This window comes from Lutjanus erythropterus, chromosome 19, assembly GCF_056507025.1.
Source record: "Lutjanus erythropterus isolate fLutEry1 chromosome 19, fLutEry1.hap2, whole genome shotgun sequence".
NCBI lineage: Eukaryota > Metazoa > Chordata > Actinopteri > Lutjaniformes > Lutjanidae > Lutjanus > Lutjanus erythropterus.
This window is the reverse complement of record NC_139335.1, coordinates 25,244,262-25,252,453: the sequence shown is the minus strand read 5'-3', so window position 1 is coordinate 25,252,453 and position 8,192 is coordinate 25,244,262. Positions and strand designations below refer to the sequence as shown.

The 8,192-nt window shown below is 41.1% G+C and overlaps 1 protein-coding gene across 3 annotated transcripts in view; it reads left to right on the top strand.

Moving 5' to 3' along the window:
* The first annotated feature begins 471 nt into the window (after positions 1–471).
* The window catches only part of epn2 (epsin 2), a 28,215-nt gene continuing 20,494 nt past the window's right edge, over positions 472–8,192 (top strand). For 2 of the 3 annotated variants that reach the window (XM_084743424.1, XM_084743422.1), the window contains exon 1: positions 472–679. The gene's annotated coding sequence lies outside the window, so the exon portion shown is untranslated. The remainder of the gene's footprint in view (positions 680–8,192) is intronic. The other variant, XM_084743423.1, reaches the window with a different exon arrangement.

The following is an 8,192-nucleotide window of genomic DNA, read 5'->3' as shown; positions in this document are numbered from 1 at the left end:
ATATCAGGGACTCCCTCATGTATGTCCCTTGGGTTAGGGAGAGACGGTTGCCATTAATGAGTGTGGGTGATGTGTGCTTGACTGCAGGGAGGAAGATTTATATATAGCCTTCATTTATTAAGAGTTATGTACTGTTAAATTATAGCATAACTATTTTAGATTTGAAATCAAAATATATGTAACATTTTGTTAAAAACCAAAAAAGCTAGATCCCTGGGAGTCCCGTACTCCCAAAGCATTGAGGCCCACTCTGTTGCACTCTGTTAAAAACTTGGATGAAACACATGAATCATCATCATGGTGACTGTGTGGCTCTATGGAGCAGGCCATCCCTGTTGGTGTAACGCTGGATATCTGACTTGCTGAGGGGCCATGACTATAGTTTTCAGCGGCGGTAAAGGGTCTCTCTGTGCCCCTGGCAAGTCAAGCCTCCTTGGTCACACCCTTCCCAGCTCCCCACCTCCCACTCTGCCCGCCATGTTCTGGAGGAGGAGATACGTGTAGCCTGGCTTTAGCTGGCTTAGCATTAGCAACACATAGCTTGGCGGAGGCGCAACAAGCACCCCGAACGCCGAAATAAGTACTGTATCTTGTTTTTTTTCCTTGGCATTGGCGAAACTCGTTTATGGGTTTATATCATTGGACTAACACTAGAAGCCGACGTGGACTGAAATATGTGGTAAGTTAACGTCTGCTTTCAAGACAGTCGAGTTGTTTTGTTTTTCCAGGGTGTCCTGTAATCCAGTTTGCTCTGGTGATGTCTCCACCGAGCACCCGTCTTGACTGCTAGCTTGAAGGATTGCTAACTAGCTTAGCATGCTAGTTGACTGTCTCACACACAGAAAATACGTTTGGAACCTGGTCGGAATGGTTGTGTATCTCATGTTAGGTGTATGACTGACTGTGAACCCAGTGAATGGTAAGCTTGGTTCGGATTACATTTTGATATAGAGTAGTCAACAGTTGAATTTTTAGCTGGACCCTAGCAGCGAAATCCGGCTAACCTAACGTAAGCTTCGCTAGCTTTGATCCAACTTTTTTCAAAGCCAAGTTTTGATCACGTATTCGGTATTCACACTGACCAGTAATTGGATCTCCGAACGTAAATATCAAAGTCAGAAGCGAAACGGAGTAGTAGAGAATATAGATTAAAACAAACTTAAGTTGGTTTATGCACTTTTTCATCCAAGTGAATTAACTTATTAAATCATCGTAGCAAGTTAACGCTTTTCGCTAGCTTATTTTGCTAGCTAACGACAACTGTAACCGTGTCCAGAAGGGAACCCTAATTATGGGACTCTCGCGAGAATTATACGCTTTCTTTGATTACTGTGCACACTATTCAAATACATTATGTTTTATAACGTGACAATACTGTGGTCATGATCTGCAAAGGCTCGGTGATAAATACCTGGGTAAAGCGATGGAAAGATCATGGTTTGATTAAAAAAATAAAATAAAAAATTTAGTCCACTCTCGCGAGACCTTTCTCGGATATGAGGTTCCCTTCTGGACATGACCGACAACTACTTGTCGCAAGTTTGCACTGAACTTGCTAACGTTAGCCGTAGTATAACTAGCAAGTGGGCTAAGCTAGTTATTCTTCTCGATGTATTAAACTTCTCTGCTACACCCAACACCGTTTCGCAATCCAAACAGCCCGTTTGACTCAAATACTTTGAAATATGAGTTATTGCGAAAAAAAAAATCACAATAGCTAAAGCTACTATAGCTTATATGCTATCAATCACATCAGTTCAGAGAAACGCAGTGATTTTTATGTTTTGTGTTCTTTAAAGAGCGGCTTAATTCTTTTTGTATTCTTTACTGATGCACCTTGGTTAAATAGAGATGATGAGTAAGTTAGATCATACTGTTGTGAGTCTCCAAGACAGTGATGTCCATTAGAGTTACTTGTTGAGATTTTTTGGGGAATTCTTTACGATGTGGGCGCTGTCTGTGCACTCGCTCCGCTTCCAATTGGCTAGCCCCGCTGCTAGGCAGGCATACAATAACTGACACTGAGCCGAGTCAGGGCTTATTTATTTATTTTTAAACATAGTCGGGCACGCTGGTGTCTCGATGTGAGTATTTTATTGAAAGTACACGCACAAACGTGGCCTGAGAGAGGGGCAGGGCTTTGTCTATTGTCAGGATGATCAGTCTGTCACAGTGGGTGACAGATGCATCATCACTGTCCTCCTCCCTTCCCTGACTTGGCTTTGTCTCACGGCCGACCGGGGAGGACAAAAGGCGGGGTGACATGCCGATCAGAAGGTGGCCTCGCCTCCTGTCTTATCCTCCCTTCTTCAGACTCGATGCTCATCAGACATCCACATCTCACACAGTCACTTCAGGGCTTTGGGCACACGTGTCAGTGGTTTGATTTTCTTTGGGTTAGACTTGATGCGATTGTTAGTTTGGCTTGTAGGAAGTTAATCCTCGGGTAGCTGAGTGGTTGAGGATTAATTACTGGTGTATGTTGTTTGTGAACTGAAAGTAAGTAAATGGACGGTGAAGAAACCGGCTGGATAACTTGATGTCACCCTGTTGCACACTCCCCCTCTCTTTCTCTTTTTTTTAAAAAACTGTCACAGACACTCACACACACATACACCTGGTTGTGCAACCCCCTCTATCTCCAGATCAGCTTTACTCTACTGTGTGGGTCTGGCAAGGTAGACCTGTTCTCACTATACTGCTTCTTAACCCTTAATGCTAATCACAGTTTACCTAGGTTTTGCCAAGACACACCCTCACACTGTGCATGCACGCATACACATAAAGGATAGGTTTGACTTGTTGCATTCTTGCATTGGACAGTTTACTTATGTTCAGTTTCTGATGGACATTAACTATGTTATTTGGTTACTCTGTAGGAAATTCCTATAGTTAATGGCGAGGGATGAAATGATTACTGGTTTCACAGTAAATCATGAAATTTCCTGATGATAAGAGTTACAGTTTAAAATTTTAGTTGTCATTAAAACTGTGTTTGATTACCGTGATTTTGAGAACTCTGTTAATACTTTTCAGTATCAACCAAAAGTAGTAACGGTGTACCAGGCACAGGAGCAGCATGCATCAAGTTTGTTTTGCATGAATGAAAATAATGACATTGCAAAGGACATGATGCCAGTCCAGTCAGTTTGGAGTATGGTTGGGTGTGGAAATCTGGTGCCATCATGTCACTGGTTCACACACAACCAATAGCTAATGGACTGGATCACAACACAGATTACATTTCCTAATTTTGCTGTCATACACCTGAGCTGTCTAATGAAATAGTTTCCATCTAGTGCAGATGTCATATTCATGCACATCACCAAATATACCTAGTTAACATTACAGCAACACTCACTCTACATGGCAGCAGGTAACCCTCTGCAAGGTTTTAACCATGGTGAATATAGTTAAATGCTGAATGGTTCAAAGAGTATATGTGCAAACAGCAAAAGCACCTGGTGACACATGGGGCATGATTTTTTTCCGTCAGGATGGCAATGTCACGATACATGGGACATCACTTTGCCATTCTAGGTAAAAAATTTGCGCAGGGCACACACTTGTAGGCAGTGGAGGTGAAACGAAACACATGATGATAATGAGAGTCCCTTCACTTCAATATCTTTCTTTTAATTCATGCTTTTTAGGCCCTGCTTGTGCATGTGTGTGTAAATACACACATAAATAATTCTCACAATTTTTCTTTTCCTCTCCACCCCTGCCTTCTTCCGCACGCCTGACTTCAGAGTTGGAGATTTCAGCTTTCAGGACATAAAATCAGTGATCTATTGTTAAATGGTGTTGGTGCTGAAAAAATTGTTTCAATTGGATTGTGACCTTAAAATCTAAAGTCGAATTGGGTCATGGAATTTCAGGATCATGAAACCCCTATTAAATATTTTTTAACTAATTTGAATATGTTAACATCACAACATCAAATTATATTGCGGTTGTTTTTTGTCCTGGCTACAAGCCATTCTACATAAACCACAGATCTGATAAAAATGTTATCTAGTAATTCACCTCTATCTTATTTGGTTACAACGGGATTCCACAGTAAGGCTTAATTTGAATTTTCTGACTTTGCATGTTAAGGGAGCATACCACTGTGAGTACACCATGTGGTTTCTGTTTTGCTGTGACATATTTATTAGGTCGTTGCTCTTCTCATACCCATTCAAAAAACTCTGGCTGACTTTGGACTCAGTTTTCTGCTGAGGTAACAGCTCTGCACATTTCCAAGCATTAATAGTTTGGAATTTCTACTTGAATCTGACAACCTGACAGCAGAGAAGACAGCCAAATGTGTCAAAGTGAACAAATAATATTCCAACAAAAACATAAAATGTAGCTATGTGTATAATAGGGAAAATATAGAATTTTAATTGAAATCCAATGTAAATCCAATATTGCCTCTAGCAGTGTTGGGGAGTGATACAGCATTACATACTGAGAAAAGTAACTTATTCAAACGAAGAAGAAGTAGAAAGACATGCTTTGTTAATCCCGCTTGATGAAATTACAAATTTGGTTACATATATGCATAAATTACATGTAAGAATACTTTTTCATCCCAAAAATGAAGCTGTTTCTATGAAAACAACAAAAATAGCATACAGCACATTCCGCGAGTGTGTGAGGGTCCACTGGGGTCGTGTCCGTGTGATGTAAGTTTTGTCATCAGAGGATGTACGCACGGGCTCTGTGTGGGCTGGACTAGGGATGCACTGATCGGCCGGCAAGAGACTGGAACCGGCCAGTTTTCAGCGTGACCGGCCCTGGCTGGTGACCGGACGGTCAGTGTTACATATCTGATTCTGTGCCCATCATATTCACACATGTGATCTGGTCACGTCATGTGCGCAGCAGACAAACTGACCATGATATCACACCCACCACAGCGCTGATCACAGCTACACACACCTCAGACACATGCTTGCATGAAGTTGGTTTCAGTGACAGATTCCATGAATAGATTAAAGAGAAGACAGACAGTTTACAACGAGACAGAGCAGCGGACAATGTTGCAGAACAGCTGTAAACTTTGTAGCTCTTCAGGCTAATGTTAGCCAGCAGCAGACTGCTGTTCACAGAGGGACGGTTAAAATCTCACCTCCTGTTCTGGCTGAAGAATAAACAACCTGTGTTGATGTGTCTCCTAAAACATTTTCTCATCCAGTCTTGTTTCATTTCTGTCTGTTCTTCTCATGGCAAAATTTTACTACAGGAAACTGTTGCACCACATCTTTCTCCAGTTTGTTTACATCTGCTTCCACATGAGATCATGTGAAATCACATCCCCCAAAATCCCACAAGATTTAGTGATCTTGCGAGATCGCATTCCCCCTATTCATAATTTTAATGTGAATATATAATAAGACCTGGCTGTAGCCTTGAGGATTTTGGAGAAAATTCAAAATAGTATTCAATGAATATTTAATAGTCAGTGTTTTATTAGGAATTAATTTGAATAAATTTAATTTTTACAAGGAAAGTGAAAATCGGAATCGGCCAAAATCGGAATTGGCAGGTCAGGCCCTTAAAAAAATTGGAAATTGGAATCTGCCAAGAAAATTGAAATCGCTGCATCTCTAGCTACGACAGACGCCAATGTACTGCGTATGTGTGGAGCACTTCCCCCCAGTGGACTCCAGAAACTAGTATAAACAGAGCTGATAAGCATCTGTGCACACATCCATCCGGGACTATAATAACAGACTTATAGCTGGGGTATGAATCAAAGAAATGACATTTTAATAAAGCCTGGCATAGTCGATTAGTGTAAAATTAGGCCAATTTAGGTTGGCACACCAGATCAGACTGGTAGAACCAGAAACTGATCCAACCCTTCCGACGCCCAACATGACATACTGAGCTATTTCACTGTCTGCTGAGACTGTATGCTGTGTCTAACCTCTGTCTCAAATGCATAAAGTCACCCTCCATCTCCTCCTATGATGACAAGTGCTGCCGTCATTTCTTGCTGTGGTGGAAATCCAGTAAAATTGTAATGGTAACAGATGAGTCATTTTTAAAAATAACTAAATAACTGAGTACCTGAATTACAAAAAAATGCATTATGTTGCTCGTTACAACCAAAAAATAAACTCAATATGTTACAAAGTAATGTGTTAGCCCAACACTGGCCACTGGGGAGTCTGTATCACAAAATATGTGCAAGTACATTAATCTCTGTTCAGAGCCAAAACGATTAATCGATTATATATTAATCACAACTGTTTTGATGATCGATTAATCGGTTTGAGTAGTTTTTTCTTTCTTTCTTCCTTTCTGTACTCTTCTATGATGGTAAACTTAATATCTTTGGGTTGTGGGCAAAACAATTAGTTTAAGGATGTCAAATCACACCTTTTTCAGACATTTCATAGGTAAACAGCTATTAATCGAGAAAATAATTGACGTATTGATGGATTAATGAACTATGAAAATAATGGTTAGTTGCAGCCCTGTCTCTGTTGCCTTGTAGTAATCTATATATCTCCCAACCACAAGGTTTAAGATTTAGTTCAGTCACAACAGTGTCATGCTTTGGATAATGATCCAGGGTTAGGACAGCTTATTGAATTATAAGAATTATAATTATTCTTAATTATTATAAATGAAAGAGCTGGACTTGGACAGAGTAGTATTAATATTTACCTTGGTTTCCTCAAATAATTTCCCCAAGCCTCCAAGTGTATATCAGTCAGGGACATGCAGAGGGAGGAGGAGACTGAAGGGTGGAAGCAGATGTTGGGTGTGTGATTTCATCCAAAGCTGAAAGAGGTAGTCCCTGGACTAAATGATTTTTATGGTTATCCTCCCAGTCTAGCAAGGACAAAGCATAATGGCAGTTTGACAAGAATGACAGGCTCTGTCATTCAGACATAATGAACCTGCATTGGCATGAGTGTGTACTTCTACACACATACACAGACGCAGACACACTCAAGTCCTGTGTGCTGTCTCTTCTGGGCCTTGGGGCCTGAGTGATCTAAGCACAGAAGGGCTGAAGGAAGGCGGGCCAGTGATGTCTTGTGGTGGGGGTTGTTCCAGGGTGTGGGGGGGTGGTGGTGGAGCGGACAAGACAGGCTTTCCTCTCTTCCTCCTGTCTGCTGTGGGTGAATAGGTGATTATAGCAGCAGATGTGTCATTAGGTCTGAGCTGTATTCATGCGGATGCAGGGTGAGGAGGAGGGTGACGAGGGAACGTTTGGGGGGAGGCATGCCCCACAGGAATCACATTTCACTGGTGTTAAGTGAATTTACGGGATGTGCCAAGTTGTTTTCTTACCCCCTAACCCTCGTCCCCCCAGCTGTCTCTCCATGGCATTGCTAGGCAGGAAGGTCCCTGAAACAAACACATACACATGTAAATGTACACAGCCACTTGCTACTTTGGAAATTGTGTTCTCTGAATGCAACAGTTACAGTTTTTCCATCTGCATAAATGGCCAATCACTTTCACCACTCTTCTTCTCTTCATGAAAGCACTTGTTTGTGGAGCATGTCAAAGCATGCTCAGTGCAAGGATCAGATTACTGAATAGGATAAGTCATCATGGGTCTCCTTAGATGGTAGGCAGAGAACAGTGGGCACAAGAAGATCTCTGACCTAAGCTGCTATTTATCCCTGAGAACAATGACTTAAATTGGATTTGGTGAGTTTTCAGGTAAGGTAAATGTGTGCCAGTGTGGTGCATGGCAGTAGTAGGGGATAAGAGAGTGCGTGTGCTCAAGAAATTTTCTCTGGATAAATGAAAGTAGACCAGCCTCTTAACTAGAACCTGGGCACTATATCAGCTGGATATTGGCCTGTAATTAACCTGTTACAGATATCAGTCTAATTTTTTTATAGAACATATACTTCAGAAAACTGCTTGAAGTGATTCTGCTCAGTGAGGAACATCTATGAGAAGAAGACCAGCCTGGCAGGTGTAAATACATAGAGGCTATGCTTCTTGTTATAACCTTCCCTTAATTGACTTGCAGTATTAAACTTAGGGCTGTAGCTAACAGTGATTTTCATTATCAAATAATCTGTTGATCATTTTTTCAATTAATGGATTAGTTGGGTGATCTATAAAATGCCAAAAGAATTGTGAAAATAAATTGGTCACTGCTTTTCAAAGCCCAAGCAGATGTCCTCAAATGTCTCCTGCAATTCAAAGTTTTTAGTTATATTTTT